Raw genomic sequence first — 16,578 nt, 5'->3', positions numbered from 1 at the left:
CCTACAGATAATCAGTGAAATTGATCTTCCCGTGCAAAAGCAGGAATAACCCCATAAGACAAGAAGACCCTGTGGAACTTTAAAATCTGCTACCACTCCCATAAACAATACTCACCCACAGGGCCTACTCCCCCGGGATTTTGCTGGTGTGCTTTTTTGGGTTGGGGCGACCTTGGAGACAAACTTAACCTCCAAATATCAGACAATCCATCTTAACCAAGAACTACCCATCAACGTGCTAATAGTAACCAGACCCAATATAATTGATTAATGAACCTAGCTACCCAAGGGATAACAGCGCAATCTCCTTCAAGAGCCCACATCGACAAGGAGGTTTACAACCTCGATGTTGGATCAGGACATCCTAGTGGTGCAACCGCTACCAAGGGTTCGTTTGTTCAACGATTAACAGTCCTACGTGATCTGAGTTCAGACCGGAGTAATCCAGGTCGGTTTCTATCTATGTTATAACTCCTTCTAGTACGAAAGGACCGAAGAAGTAAGGCCTATGCCACAAGCACGCCTTCGCACCCAGTAATGAACCCAACTAAATTACTAAGAGCTTCACCATAACTCCCTCCTAGAAAAGGACTGCTAGCTTGACAGAACTTGGCAAATGCAGAAGGCTTAAGCCCTTTACCCAGAGGTTCAAATCCTCTCCCTAGCTCCAACACAAACCACATGACAATTCACTTAACCCTCACTTACTTTATTATATCAATATCCTGTGCTCTCTCCATCCTCATCGCCGTAGCATTTCTTACCCTCGTTGAACGTAAGATTCTAAGTTATATGCAAGCCCGAAAAGGGCCTAATATTGTAGGACCATTTGGCCTCTTACAACCTATAGCAGATGGAGTAAAGCTATTCATTAAAGAACCAATTCGTCCATCAACTTCATCCCCTTACTTATTTATATCTACTCCTATCTTAGCCCTTCTCCTAGCAATTACAATCTGAACACCACTTCCCCTACCCTTTCCCCTTACTGACCTAAACCTTGGCATACTCTTCCTTCTAGCTCTATCTAGCTTGGCAGTCTACTCAATTCTATGATCAGGGTGGGCCTCTAACTCAAAATATGCCTTCATCGGTGCCCTCCGAGCAGTCGCACAGACTATCTCTTACGAAGTTACCCTAGCCATTATTCTCCTATCCGTAATTATCCTTAGTGGTAACTACACCCTCAATACCCTAGCTACAACTCAAGAACCTCTCTACCTCATTTTCTCCTCCTGGTCCTTAGCAATAATATGATATATCTCCACTCTTGCCGAAACAAACCGGGCTCCATTTGACCTGACAGAAGGAGAATCTGAACTAGTCTCAGGATTCAACGTAGAATATGCTGCAGGGCCATTCGCCTTGTTTTGTCTTGCCGAATATGCTAATATTCGCTAATAAATGCACTCACAACCATTCTATTCCTAAACCCCAGCTCACTTAATCTCCCTCAAGAACTCATTCCCCCTACTTTAGCTACAAAAACCCTCCTCCTTTCCGCAGGATACTTATGAATCCGCGCCTCTTACCCTCGATTCCGATATGATCAACTCATACATTTGCTTTGAAAAAACTTCTTACCCCTAACATTAGCCTTATGCCTATGGCATACCAGCCTTCCTATCTCCTATGCAGGCCTACTCCCCTACCTAAGACACTCAAGGAAATGTGCCTGAGTCCAAAAGGGTTACTATGATAAAGTAAACATAGAGGTATACCAATCCTCTCATTTCCTAATTTCAGAAAAGTAGGAATCGAACCTACACTAAAGGATTCAAAATCCTCTATACTCCCTCTATATTATTTTCTAGTAAGGTCAGTTAATTAAGCTATCGGGCCCATACCCCGAAAATGATGGTTTAACTCTACCTTAAACCCCAAACCGTAAACCCTAAAACCTAAACCCTAACCCTTGCTAACCTTAACCCTAACCCTAGCCCTAACATCTCATAGCAGAGGGAGGGAGGGGCCTGATTCCTCATCAGATATATCAACAGTCAAAAGTCAGTAAGCTCAGCTCTTGCCTTTTCAGGGCTTCACACCGTCAGCACTGGAGGGAGGGAGGGGCCCGACTGCTCATCAGAGGTATCATGCAAGTCAAAAGCCTGAAAAGTCTCCTAGAATGCATAAATCATTAACCATTTCAGTCTCTGACAATTGGTCCACACAGTAACTGCAAGCTATGCCCAAAGCCTGTTCCCTAACCTTAGAAGAGAGACTGCAACCCTCGAGATGTTGGAGGCTCGAGGCATGGTCCGTGACACTAATCATGGCTATAACTCATAACTTCTTGGAGTATGGGGACTTCCCTCCTTCACCCCCGGCAGATCAAGGCCACCACTTCAACTGACAGACATGGAAGCATCGCTGGACCCCGTGGGCGGTGACTATATACATCTGTCCACTCTCAGTTTTTCTTTCTCTTACTCTCCCTTGCTCTTATCCTGCCTTTCTCTCCCCTATGCATTTTCTTTCCCCCCCCCAAAGGTTATCTCTGTGTCACATTGTGGTATGACAGCACCCAAACTGCTAGCATGCCTGTTTATACAGAATTGTTAAAATAAACCTTGCCAGTATATATTTTCAGACACCAATTACTTAGTGTCGTTTCACTTTAATCCACCCCAAGGGAATTATTAATAAAAACTTGAGTTACCCCCTCTCCCCTTTTCCTGGGGCGGGTTGTAACACCAATCAGCACTGACTCCGCCCAGTAGGGAGTCAGTGCTCTATAGAGCGGGGCGGGGCGGGGCCAGTGCTCTATAGAAGCAGAGTACATACCGGACGGCGGTGGGTATTCTGCCAGACACGCAACAGAACAGCAACAGCAAAAGCAGAGACCCAAGAGAAAAAGCAAAAGATTCTGACAGCGGTGGGCACTGAATCGGGCTTATAGCCCGAGAGGGGTTTACTGGGCACCACTGCGTTCCTGGAATGGGGTAAACCCGCGATAGTTAGATCGCGCATTGAGACAGATTCTGACTAACCCTAACCCTAACCCCAACCCTAACCCCTAACCCTTACCCTAACCCTAACCTTAACCCTAACCCAAACCCTAACCCAAACCCTAACCCTAACCCTAAACCCTAACCCCAACCCTAACCCTTACCCTAACCCTAACCCTAACCCTAAAGTTAGGGTTAGGGAACTGGTTTTGTGCATAGCTTGCAGTCTCTTTTTTAAGGTTAGGTTCAGAGAAAAGGGTTTGCGTATAGCGTGCAGTCTCTTTTTTAAGGTTAGGGTTAGGTAGCAGGGTTTGCCCATAGTTTGCAGTCTCTTTTTTAAGGTTAGGGTTAGGGAAGAGGGTTTGCGCATAACTTGCAGACTCGTTTTTAGGGTTAGGGTTAGGGAAAAGGGTTTGCGCACAGCTTGCATTCTCCCTTTTAAGGTTAGGGTTAGGGAAAAAGGTTTGCGCATAGCTTGCAGTCTCTTGGTTAGGGTTAGGGTTAGGGAACAGGGTTTGCACATAGCTTCCAGTCTCTCTTTTAATGTTGGGGTTAGGGGACAGTGCTCTATAGAAGCAGAGTACATACTGGACGGCGGTGGGTATTCTGCCAGACACGCAACAGAACAGCAACAGCAAAAGCAGAGACCCAAGAGAAAAAGCAAAAGATTCTGACAGCGGTGGGCAATGAATCAGGCTTATAGCCTTAGAGGGGCTTATTGGGCACCGCTGCGTGTCCAGAATGGGCTAAAACCGCAATTGTTAGATCGCGCACTGAGACAAATTCTTCCTAACCCCAACCATTACCCATACCCCTAACCCTAACCCTAACCCTAACCCTAACAGTAACCCTGCATTTTGCTAACCCTAAACCTAACCCTAACCCTAACCCTAACCCTAAACCCTGACCCTAACCCTAACCCTAACCCTAACACTAAACCCTAAACCAAAAGGAAACTTCCTTTGCTATGCCTACTGGGTGGAGTCAGTGTTGATTGGTGTTACAACCCGCCCCAGGAAAAGGGGAGAGGGGGGAACTCAGGTTTTTATTAATAATTCCCTTGGGGTGGATTAAAGTGAAACGACACTAAATAATCGGTGTCTGAAAACATATACTGGTAAGGTTTATTTTAACAATTCTGTATCAACAGGCATGCTAGCAGTTTGGGAGTTGGGCTATCAGTTGGGAGGCATGGCTGAAAACAGGAAACAACAGCCCTAATTCCCAGGAAAGAAAGCCTGGAAGCTTTGGCTTTGCGGTGCAGTTGGTGGGCCACACTGGGCACTCCATGGGCAGGCAGCAAGAGTTTTCTGGATCTGGGAGTCAATCTGGGGGCCTCGGAGTGTTTGAGGGGAAGTTGGGAGTGTCCTGTGGGACCAGGATGGGATTTGAGGGCTCCTGGAGGGGCTGGGACGGGTGTATACTGCGGGCATCGTCTAGTATTGATGGGGGTAATCAGTGAGCTGACTGTTTCATAATCATCCAAATTTTAACATACAATATGATTATTAGAATAAAAAGCAAAAAGGTAATATCAACAAAACAGTAACAGGGTGAAGCTCTTGGTTGAAGACTGGTTTCTTCTTTTTCTCCAGTGATTTTAATTCTTTTTCGTCTGGGTTTTAATCCCATCTTTGGCATTTTACTGCAAACATTTTGTCCCCATATCCATTGGAAATTGTATTAACTGTTGATGAGAACAAAGTGGAATCCCAAGGTATGTGATATATTGATAGGATTTCACTGGTTGGCTTTTAATTTGTCCAGGTTTATCGCCATAATGCTTCTGCTCTTTAACCACTTGAATCAGAATGAATTGAGTTGTTTTCTGGGTTGGGTTCTCTTTTTGAGTCCAAGGTTTTTTAGTGGATTCAGTATCAGGCACAAAGGAAATTGAGGGAGGTAAAGAATAATCTTCCCTTTGTTCATTATCACAGGGATCACTCAGTCTATTTTCATTAATGTGAGGAAAGCTGGGAGACTCTAGAAACATCAGTTGAACTTCAAATTCTCCTTGTTTCTTTCTCTCCTGAGACTTAGAATCGGGGTTCTCTGTGGTTTCCCAAGTCTCAATGCCAGGGTAAGACACTGGTTTATGAAGTTGCCTGACCAAACCAGGAGCCTGCTTTTTTAGCAACAGTTTTCTCTCTGCACTCTGGCGCAACAAGACTTTGAAGGTGGTCAACCTCAGTTTGAAGCAGCTCATTTTTAGCAACAAGTTTATCCGATTATTCTCCTGTTTCCCTCTCAAAGGCTAACGATGACTTCAGCACCACATTTTCTGATTTCAAAACAGTAGATCCAACATCAGAAATCCATTCATGACTTCCCTGTCAGCACTGCATCCAAATGTCTGTGCTCTCACTTTGACCTGAGAGAAACCTCAGGCAGGTGGAAAAGGGCAGATAAAGAAAAAACAGATGGGTCCAGCAGAAGTGATGCTGCTTCTGTCAAAAGCAGAGCAGAGACCGAAAGCACTTTAGGAAGTTGCTTACAGAAGCACTTGTGCATTCCAAGTTACAGCTCAGGAGTCTCAGTGACTTGTCCAACATGAGAGTTTCTTTTCCATTTCTCAACCCCCAGATTCCTCAGGAGTAGGAAACTGGAAACACTGACTCAGAAAAGCTCCATTCCTTCCTAATAATTGTGCTTTGCCCTTCCCATTTGACAGTGCTCTTGGAAATGTGCTGCTGTGATCTGGATCTGTGAGCAGCCCTGACCTCCCAGAGCACTCATCCAATGGCAGGAAGACCCCACCTGGCTCCTGCTGGGGTTCTTGCCACCACGACCCAGTATGGGTCAATGGAATGGGGAGCAGGGCGGTGGGACCAGTAAGGACCAGTTAAGGGGGTTGGGGGCACTTCAGCATCTCCATCAAGGTCAGACCAGTACAGAGCAGCATAGACCAGTATAGATCGGTATAGACCAGTATAAACCAGTATGGACCAGTATAGACCAATATGGGTCACTGGAATGGGGAATGGGGCAGTGGGACCGATAAGGACCAGTTAAGGGGCTTGGGGGCACTTCAGCATCTCCATCAAGGTCAGACCATTATAGACCAGTATAGACCAGTGTAGACCAGTATAGACCAGTATAGACCAGTATAGACCAGTATAGACCAGTAAAAAACCAGTACGGACCAGTATGGACCAGTATGGACCAGTACAGGTCACTAGAACAGCGAGCAGGGTGGTGGGACCAGTAAGGACCAGTTAAGGGGGTTGGGGGCACTTCAGCATCTCCATCAAGGTCAGACCAGTACAGACCGGTACAAACCAGTATGGACCAGTATAGACCAGTATAAACCAGGGTAGAGCAGTATAAACCGATATAAACCAGTACGGGTCACTGAAACAGGGAATGGGGTGGTGGGATCAGTAAGGACCAGTTAAGGGGGTTGGGGGCGATTCACCATCTCCGTCAAGGTCAGACCAGTACAGACCAGTATAAACCAGTATAGACCAGTATGGACTGGTATAGAACGGTATAGACCAGTATAAACCAGTACAGACCGGTACGGGTCATTGGAATGGGGAATGGGGCAGTGGGACCAGTAAGGACCAGTTAAGGGGCTTGGGGGCACTTCAGCATCTCCATCAAGGTCAGGTCAGTACAAACCAGTATAGACCCGTATAGACCAGTATGGGCCAGTATAAACTGGTATAAACCAGTATGGACCAGTACAGGTGACTGGAACGGGGAATGGGGCGGTGGGACCAGTAAGGACCAGTTAAGGGGCTTGGGGGCACTTCAGCATCTCCGTCAACGTCAGACCAGTACAGACCAGTATAGACCAGTATAGATTAGTATAAACCAGTATGGACCAGTATAGACCCATATAAACCAGTACGGGTCACTGGAACACGGAATGGGGTGGTGGGACCAGTAAGGACCAGTTAAGGGGGTTGGGAGCACTTCAGCATCTCCATCAAGGTCAGACCAGTACAGACCAGTATAAACCAGGATAGACCAGTATAAACCAGTATGGACCAGTACGGCTCACTGGAACGCGGAATGGGGTGGTGGGACCAGTAAGGACCAGTTAAGGCAGAACTCAGCTGGGACTTAGTGGTTTGGGGGTGGGCGTGTCCCTTCTTTAGGTGGGCGTGGTCTCTCCCTGGTGGGCGTGTCCCACCCCAAGGTGGCCATAGCGTCTGCAAGTGGGCGTGTCTTTTGCATCCTCTCCCCCTCCCTGAACTGGGAGCTCAACTGGGACTTACTGGGTTTTGGGTGGGCGTGTCCCCTCCCAATGATGGACCCATTTTCAGCCCTTCCCCCCACCTTTAAGGGCCCCCCCAAAGCCCCTCCCCCCCCTTCCTGCACCTCCCCAACCCTCAGGATCCCTCCTGTCCCTCCCCCACCCTCAGGGTCCCTTCCTTCCCCTCCCCCCAGTGAACCTGCTACCCCTCCCCCACTCTCAGGAGCCCTCCCTGCCCCTCCCCCACCTTCAGGGGCCCTCAGGACCCTTCCCCCAACCTCAGAGACTCTCCTGCCCCTCCCCCACCCTCGGGGAACTTCCTACCCTTCCCCCACCCTCAGGGACCCTCAGGGCCCCTCCTTCACTTTCGGGGTCCCTCCCTGCCCCTCCCCAACCCTCAGGACCCTCCTGCCCCTCCCCCCACCTCGGGGTCCCTCCTGCCCCTCCCCCACCCTCAGGGACCCGCCTACTCCTCCCCCACCCTCAGGGACGGTCCTGCCCTTCCCCCACCCTCAGGGAACCTCCTGCCCTTCCCCCATGCTCAAGGACCATCCTGCTCCATCCCCACCCTCAGTGTTCCCTCCTTCCCCTCCCCCCCCCCCACTGGGACCATTATTGGTCCCTTACTGGTCTGTACTGGGAAGGGAGAGGGGAGGGGACGCCTCCTCGAGGCCCCTCCCCCCCAGTGACGTCACCGGGTCCCAAAAATAGCCCCGGGGGCCCAAACTGGAGGGGGGACCTGGAGCCGCTCCCAGTGTGACCAGTTCAGGTACTGGGAGGGACTGGGAGGGAGCTGGGAGGGACTGGGAGGGACTGGGAGGGGGCAGGGCTTCCCCCCCTCCCCCCCCTCCGTGTCCTTGGGGTGACCTTGGGGAGGGAGGGGGATGGGCCGCTCCCAGTGGCTCCCAGTAGCTCCCAGTAACCCCAGTAATGCCTCCGGTATCTCCAGCGACCCCCCCAGTAACCCCAGTGACCCCCCCAGTAGCTCCTATTAGCTCCCAGTAACCCCAGTGTCTATCCCAGTAGCTCCCAGTAACTCCCAGTAATCCTAGTGTCCATCCCAGTAACTCCCAGTAACCCCAGTGACCCCCCCAGTAGCTCCCAGTAACCCCAGTGTCCATCCCAGTAACCCCAGTGACCCCCCCAGTAGCTCCCAGTAACTCCAGTGTCCATCCCAGTAACCCCAGTGACCCCCCCAGTAGCTTCCAGTAGCTCCCAGTAACTCTAGTGTCCCCCCCAGTGCCTCCCAGTATGTCCCAGTTTAACCCAGTTCCCCCCCCCCCCCCGTGGGCCCTGGACCGGGTGGGGGAGGGGCGGGCTCACATTTCCATGGCAACATCCCTTTTCCTCTGGCCCAGTTTCTCCCAGTTTAACCCAGTTTTTCCACATTTTTCCCCATTTTTCCACATTTCCCCCCATTTTCCCCATTTTTCCCAGATTTTCTCCCATTTTTCCACATTTTCCTGAATTTTTCCCCATTTCCCCCCCATTTTCCAGATTTTTCCCAATTTTCCTACATTTTCCCAGATTTTTTCCCATTTTTCCCCCATTTTCCCTGATTTTTCCCCATTTTGTCCAGATTTTCCCAGATTTTCCCCCATTTTCCCAGATTTTTCCCCATTTTTTCCACATTTTCCCACATTTTCACACATTTTCACACATTTTTCTCCAGATTTTCCCAGATTTTTTTTCCCATTTTTCCCACATTTTCCCCGATTTTTTCTCCCATTTTTCCCAGATTTGCCCAGATTTTTTCCCCCATTTTCCTGGATTTTTCCCAGAATTTCCCATATTTTCCCCATTTTCCAAAATTTTTTTTATCTTTCCCCATTTTTCCCCATTTCCTGGATTTTCTCCCATTTTTTCCACATTTTCCCAGATTTTTCCCCATTTTTCCCAGATTTTCCCAAGATTTTTTCCCATTTTTTTAAATCTTTCCCCATTTTCCCCCATTTTCTGGGATTTTTTCCCATTTTTCTCCATTCCCCCCATTTTCCCCAGAATTTCCAGCATTTCCCCCCCAGTTTGTCCCCATTTTCCTAGATTTCTCCCAGATTTTCCCAGATTTTTCCCTATTTTTTCCCCATTTTTCCGGTTTTTTCCAGATTTTTCCTCCACTTTTCCCAGAATTTCCCACATTTTCCCAGATTTTTCCCACATTTTTTCCCATTTTTCCCACATTTTCTCAGATTTTTCTCCAGATTTTCTTCCAGATTTTCCCAGATTTTCCCACATTTTCCCCCATTTTTCTTGATTTTTCCCGATTTTCCCCATTTTTCCGGATTTTTTTTCCCATTTTTTCCCATTTTCACACATTTTTCCTCATTTTCCCCCATTTTCACGGATTTCTCCTCATTTCCCCCATTTTCCCACAGTTTTTCCCAATTTTTTCACATTTTCCCAGATTTTTCCCCATTTTCCCCGGATTTTTCCCACATTTCCCCCCATTTTCCATGATTTTTCCCACATTTTTTCCACATTTTCCCAGATTTTTCCTCATTTTCCCCCATTTTTCCCAGATTTTTCCCCATTTTTCTCAGATTTTTTCCCCATATTTACAGATTTTCCCAGAATATTCCCCAGTTTCCCCCCATTTTTTCCCTATTTTCCCAGATTTTTCCCATTTTTTCCCCTTTCCCCCCCATTTTTTCCACATTTTTCCCAGATTTTCTCCCATTTTCCCCAGAATTTCCCAGGTTTTTCCCAATTTTTCCACATTTTCCCAGTTTTTTTCCCAATTTTTTCCCCATTTTCCTGGATTTTTTCTCGATTTCCCCCCATTTTCCCAGATTTTCCCCCCATTTTTCCCACATTTTCCCACATTTTCACACATTTTTCCCCATTTTCCCCCTTTTTTTCCTCATTTTTCCATATTTTCCCATATTTTTCCCCATTTTCCCCAGAATTTCCCACATTTTCCCCCATTTTTCCCCATTTCCCCGGATTTTTCTCACATTTTACCCAGAATTTTCCGCAATTTCCCCATTTTTCCCACATTTTCACAGATTTTTCTCCAGATTTTCCCCACATTTTTCCCCCATTTCCCCACATTTTCTTGGATTTTTGGGTCCCCAGTTTTCCAAATTTCCCAAATTTCCCCAGTGGGAAAAAATGGGGGGGAAAAAACAGGAATTTTGGGGAAAATGGGGAAAAATTGGGGAAAAAAGTGGGAAATTTGGTGAACACGAATGAAAAATTAGGAAAAAATGGGGGGAAATTTGAGAAAAAAGTGGGAAATTTGGGGAAAATTGATAAAAATGGGGGGAAATGGGGGGAAATTTAGGAAAACTGGGGGAAAATCCGGGAAAATGTGGAAAAACAGGGGAAATTTTGGTGGAAAAGTCAGAAATTTGGGGAAATGAGGGATTTTGAGGGGAAATGGAGGGAAAACTGGGACAAAAGTAAGAAATTTGGAGAAAAGGGGTGAAAAATCAGGAAAAATGGGGAATAATTGGGAAAAATTAGGGGAAATTTAGGGAAAAATTGGGAAAAAATGGCGGAATTTGGGGAAAATGGGGAAATTTGGGAAAAATGGGGTGAATTGAGAAAAAAATGGGGGAATTTGGGTAAAATTGGATGAAAAATTGGGGAAAGTTGGGAAAAATGAGGGGAAATTTGGGGAAAATGGGAAAAAATGGGGGGAATTTGGGAACAATGGAAGGAATTTGGAAAAAAAATGGGGAAAAATTGAGAAAAATGGGGAAATTTGGGAAAAATGAGGGAAATGGGGGGAAAATTGGGGAAAGAGTGAGAAATTTGGGAGAAATGGATGAAAAATTGGGAAAAATGAGGGGAAATTTGGGAAAAACTTGGGTGTCCCCACCAGGTTCGGCCCCGCCATGGCCCCGATAGCCCCGGGATCAGGTGAGACCCCTACCCCATGCCCTGACCCCTCCCCCTCCCCGAGGTCACTGCCCTGACTCCCCGAGTCCAGGTTGTGACCCCTCCCCCACCCCGTGGCCCCTCCCACACTTTATGGCCCCTTCCCCATTCTGTGGCCCCTACCCCATTCTGTAGCCCCTACCCCACTCTGTGACCCCTCTCCCACTTCATGGCCCCTCCCCCACTCTCTGACCCCTCCCCCACTCTATGGCCCCTCATCCACTTTACGGCCCCTCCCCCACTCTCAGACCCTTCCCCCACTTTATGGCCCCTCCCCCACTCTGTGGTTCCTCCCCCACTCTGTGACCCCTCCCCCATTCTGTGACCCCTCTCCCACTCTGTGGCCCCTCCCCCACTTTACGGCCTCTCCCCCACTCTGTGACCCCTCCCCCACCGACAGCTTCTCCCTGCAGAGAGAACAGCCAACACACTATTTCACTTCTCACTTTAACAAAGCTCTTTTCTCCTTCAAGCCCCTCAAAGGTGCCAAGGCCACATAGGAGACCACACACAAACAGTACTCCTCTTCCCACTTGACTACACCTTCTCCCTCACTGTTCTACAGGGAACACCAGGAATCTGCTCGCAGAGGCCTCTCGTTTCCCATCAGTAGCTCAGCACAAGGAGTTAAAGGAGCTCAAGCCTTAGGCCACAAGAGCTGACAGCGAGGAAACTTTGGGAGCAAACTAATGCTGCTAACACGGACCCAGCTGAATCCAGCACACAATCACAGAATCCAAGAGTCCTTCAGCTTGGAAAAGACCTCCAAGCTCACTGAGTCTTGTGCAGCCCCTCCCCGACCGCCTGCAGGGACTGGATGATGCTTTGCACAAGCACCAAAAGGAATGTTGTGAAAGCCATGGCCTGCAGGAGGACACAGAGAAGGGTTTGGTTGGGGCTGGGAAGGAGGGAGCTGGCGCTGGGGGAGCGGGGATGGAGCCTTGGGGATGTGGCACAGCAAGGACAGGGGCCCAGGCAGCTGGCAGGTGGCAAGGCCTCACCCCCTGCCCCAGCAGCAGCACCAGGCCCTGCCCAAGGTGCTCCTGCCAGGGGCTGGGCCATGCAGGCAGGGGCAGAACCCACTCCCTGGGGCGGCCTTGCTGCCCTAGCCCTCGTCCAGCCCAGCCTCTCCCTGTGTGCGTGCTCCCCACAGCACAGGTTGCACTGGGCAGCATCCCCTGATGGGCCCTGCAGAGCTGCCCCACAGGGACACTTCCCTTTTATGTCACAGGTGCCACAGCCTGTCCCAGCCAGCCCTGCCCATTGTCCCCACCCCGGCTCAGTGAACTCACAGTGGCCCCTGGCAACCAAAGAACCAAAGCCCCACACCCCCAGAGTGCAGCCCTACCCATGTGCAAGGGGCCCCCAAAGGGTTCCCTGCACAAAGCAGCCCCTCCAAACCCTTGTCAGATAGAAAACTGGGGGACGTGACCCTTGGATGCTTTTAGTACAGAGATACAAGCTTTTCTTGAATAATGGAGGGGGGCACTTTTTTATTATTCATATTTACAGTTATCCATTTGGGGACAGGATGTCCTACAGGCTAATGTGGTGTCACATTTGGAGTGAAAAGTACTTTTCAAAGAAACCCAGGGTGCATGGGTGATGCAGAGGAAGCTGCCAAGTCACCCAATGTGAAGCTCAACACTGCTTTGCAACAGCACTGCCCTTTCACACACATCTTTGGCAAAGACAAAGATGTCAGGCTTTAGTTTCTAAATCAGTAACACTTGACAAGACCTCTTTATGAACTGACAGCAAGAGAACTTAGGAGCAGCTTAGGGTTGGCAAGTGTAGGAGCCAAGAAGAGAAGGGCTGATGGGTATGTCGTGATTACTGACAGCTGGATGGTCGTGGAGCTGACCAAGGACTGCCAGACACAAAAGACATCACCTGCTGGACTTGGCCCAAACACCAGCCCCCTCCTCTCCCTTCTCAACCACTCAACCACAGCCTGCACACACCCACACCTGCCAGGGCCAACTGGCTGTTTCTCTTCTCTTTTCTGCCTGGGGGCGAAGGAAGAAGGACAGGAAGGGCATTTGCTTTCGGGCCAGAGGGAAGGGGAAGGAGATCCCCCCAAATCCATCCCTGGCAGGATGGGGGCTGGAGGAGACATTGGGGGACCCCCAAGAATATTTTCGAGGGGAAGAAAGGATGGGGGCACCCACAGGGGGTTTGGGGGGGGGGGGAGGGACCCAGGAATCTCGTGGTGGGACACTGGGGAGTTCCCAGTAGTTTCTTGGGGGGGTGGACCCCCAGCAGTCCGGGGTGGAAAAATGGACGGAGGAATAAGCCGTAAAGGGTTGGTGACACCCAAAAGACTCTAGGAGGGGGTCGGGAGGGGCCCCGGAGTCCTGAAGAGTGTTTGGGGGTCCCCAGGAGGGAGTCTGGGGGTCTGAGGTGGTCCCAGGAGATTTTCAAGGGTTAAGGGGATGCACAGGAGATTTGGGGGAGGAGGGGGAAAGGTGGAGGGTCCTCAGGAGTCTTGGGGGCATCTGGGCGGTTCCCAAGAGTCTTGGGGGAGATTCGGAGGGGTCACCAGGAGCCCCCGGACTGCCTGAACTCACCCCACACCACCATGGCCTCGTTGGGGCCGCACGTGAAAAACAGGGCGGCGGGGGGAGACCCTGGGGCCGGGATCGATCGGGACCAATCGGGTTCAATCCCGATCCTCCCCTCCCCCGCCATCACCGCCCCGCTCCCGGCAGCCCCCGCGGAAGTTTCGACGTTCTATCGGATGACTCACCGGCACAAGGACAGGGGCCCAGCAGAATTTGGCAATGACGTCATTCCAGCAGAGCCGTTCTATTGGCTGCGACCCACGAGGGAGCCCCAAAACCTCTTCATGGCTTGGGGGGGAAGGACAGCCGGCACGGCCGGGAACGGGGGTGCAGAGGGTGTTCAAGTGCCCAGGAAAGGGGCAAAAAACTTTCCCCTCTCCCTCCCAGTGCCCCCTCAGCCCATCCCAGTGTCTCCCCTCTCCCCCCAGCCCATCCTGGTCTCTCCCCTGCTCTCCCAGTGCCCCCGTCCATCGAGGTCCCAGCCCGGCCCTGCCCCCTGCTCTGCTCCGGCCTGGATTTCTCCCCTGCAGGGGCAGCTGAGGTGGCTCCAGGGCGGGCGGGAGCTTCCGGGGCAGGGGGTGGCTCCTGACATGCTGCTGGAACCGCCCCTGCCTGGGCGGGCCCGTCAGCCTGGGGCACCTCCTCACCCGAGCCTGGGGGACGGGCCGGCAACTGGGAGGGGCTTTGGGAAGGAATGGGGAGGCTGAGAAGGGGTTGGAGGTCGTGGAGGTAACTGGGAAGGGGTTTGGGGGAGCTTGGAGGGTAGGGGGGGAGGTTTGGAGATTGGGGCGACTGTGAGGGGTTTTGGGGAATCGTCGGGGGTCTGGGAAGGGACTGGGAGAGAGTTTGGGGGCATCCTCGAGGGGAAGGGGGCAACTAGGAGAGGGTTTGAAAGGTCCTGAGAGGGCTGGAGGTAACTGGGAGGGGTTTGGGGGCATCTTGTGGGGTTTTCTGGGTCTGGGAGGCAGTCTGGGGGCCTCGGAGAGTTTGAGGGCAAGTTGGGAGTGTCCTGTGGGACCGGGATGGGATTTGAGGGCTCCTGGAGGGGCTGGGATGGCTTTATGCCTTTATATGGTGGGCATTGTCTAGTATTGATGGGGGTAATTGGTGAACTGACTGTTTCATAATCATCCAAATTTTAACAAGACTTTGAAGGTGGTCAACCTCAGTTTGAAGCAGCTCATTTTTAGCAACAAGTTTATCCGATTTTTCTCCCGCTTCCCTCTCAAAGGCTAACGATGACTTCAACACCACATTTTCTGATTTCAAAACAGTAGACTCAACATCAGAAATCCATTCGTGACTTCCCTGTCAGCACTCCATCCGAATGTGCACTCACTGTGACCTGAGAGAAACCTGCTTGTTTGCAGGGCACTGACGGGGCAACTTTTTGCGGGTGGAAAAGGGCAGATAAAGAAAAAACAGATGGGTCCAGCAGAAGTGATGCTGCTTCTGTCAAAAGCAGAGCAGAGGCCGAAAGCACTTTAGGAAGTTGCTTACAGAAGCACTTGTGCATTCCAAGTTCCAGCTCAGGAGTCTCAGTGACTTGTCCAACATGGGAGCTCCTTTTCCATTTCTCAACCCCCAGATTCCTCAGGAGTAGGAAACTGAAAACACTGACTCAGAAAAGCTCCATTCCTTCCTAATAATTGTGCTTTGTCCTTCCCATTTGACAGTGCTCTTGGAAATGTGCTGGTGTGATCTGGATCTGGGAACAGCCCTGACCTCCCAGAGCCCTGACCACACACACCTCATCCAACGGCAGGAAGAACCTGCCTGGCTCCTGCTGGGGTTCTCACCACCCACCGACAGCTTCTCCCTGCAGAGGGGTGGGCAACTACCCAGGCAGGATGAGACCTGACCCCAGCAGGCAGCAAAGTCCCTACCCTGGCACAAAGAACCCCAGAGCACAGGGACCCTGCTCTGCAGTACAGCCCCGGGCATCCCTGGCTGCACCCCCACCTTCCCACCCCGCAGCCATCCCTGGGAGAAGGAGCCCACCTGCACTGTCCCTCTGAAGGTGCTGCAGGGAAGGCCTGCCCTGGAGAACATCCTCCTCCGGCGCAACAGAGAAACTGGGAGAGTCCTGACAGATGTGCAAGGCTGTGGGACGTGGTAGCTTTAGGAGATTCCTCCAGGAACACAAGTGACATTGCCCTGCACCTGTAGACTCACTCTGCAGAGGAGTGTGAAGCTGTGTCCCCAAGTTGTGTCTCAGCTGAACACCTCCCATCTTTCCGCTACCTTTAACCTCCCTTTGCCTTTCTTCTCTTCTCTCGTACCTTCAGGCAGTGCCCTCGGCCCTGCTGGGCTGTGCAGAGGAGCTGCTCCTGGGCAGAGCTGTCTCTCTGCAGTGTTGCCCGCTTGCCAGGATTTCCCTGTGTGCCAGGAGCCCGGCCCAGCTGAGCAGCACAGCAAGAGCCAAAGGCAGCCCTTTCTCTGCCCCTCTGGGTTCCCCGCAGGTGTCCCTGGGGCTCCAGGGGAACCTGCTGTGGAACAGACTGAAGGAAACAATGATGTTCCCTCTTCTCACCTCTTCAGTGACACTTCTTTCCAGCAGTGACACTTCTTTCCAGCAGTGACATTTCTCCTCTTAGAAAATTACCAGGGTATGATGATCACCTTTTCTAGTTTCATCATTACACAGGACACCAGGAGGGTGACAGCAAAGGATCTGGTAACTCCCTGGCACAACGGGGGTTTTCCTGGAGTCACACAGAGAAATGTGTCAGGGCTCTGAGCGGTGTCCAATTCTGAGCTGGACTGATGCACACACGGGGGTGTTCAGAGACAAGAGTCCTTCCCTGGCACACACACAGGCAGTTCATTGCAGCAGGGGCAGTGTCTCCCTGGGCTCCTGCTACCACTCCCAGAGCCTGGAGCCACCTCAGCCCTGTAATGCTCCCACTCCTACACTTCAGATGAACATTGGGGTTTTCTAGTCACTGGAACTGCCCAGACCAACCCCTCCCTGGTCCCCCCA

At 50.8% G+C, this 16,578-nt stretch overlaps 1 pseudogene; it reads left to right on the top strand.

Annotated features, from left to right (window-relative positions):
• Positions 1–16,578, top strand: part of LOC127468439 (NADH-ubiquinone oxidoreductase chain 2-like) — a 97,052-nt pseudogene that overhangs the window by 34,865 nt on the left and 45,609 nt on the right.

Source organism: Manacus candei, unplaced genomic scaffold (assembly GCF_025592945.1).
Source record: "Manacus candei isolate 608988 ecotype Guabito, Panama unplaced genomic scaffold, ASM2559294v1 h1tg000015l, whole genome shotgun sequence".
NCBI lineage: Eukaryota > Metazoa > Chordata > Aves > Passeriformes > Pipridae > Manacus > Manacus candei.
This window is presented reverse-complemented; position numbering and strand designations above follow the sequence as displayed.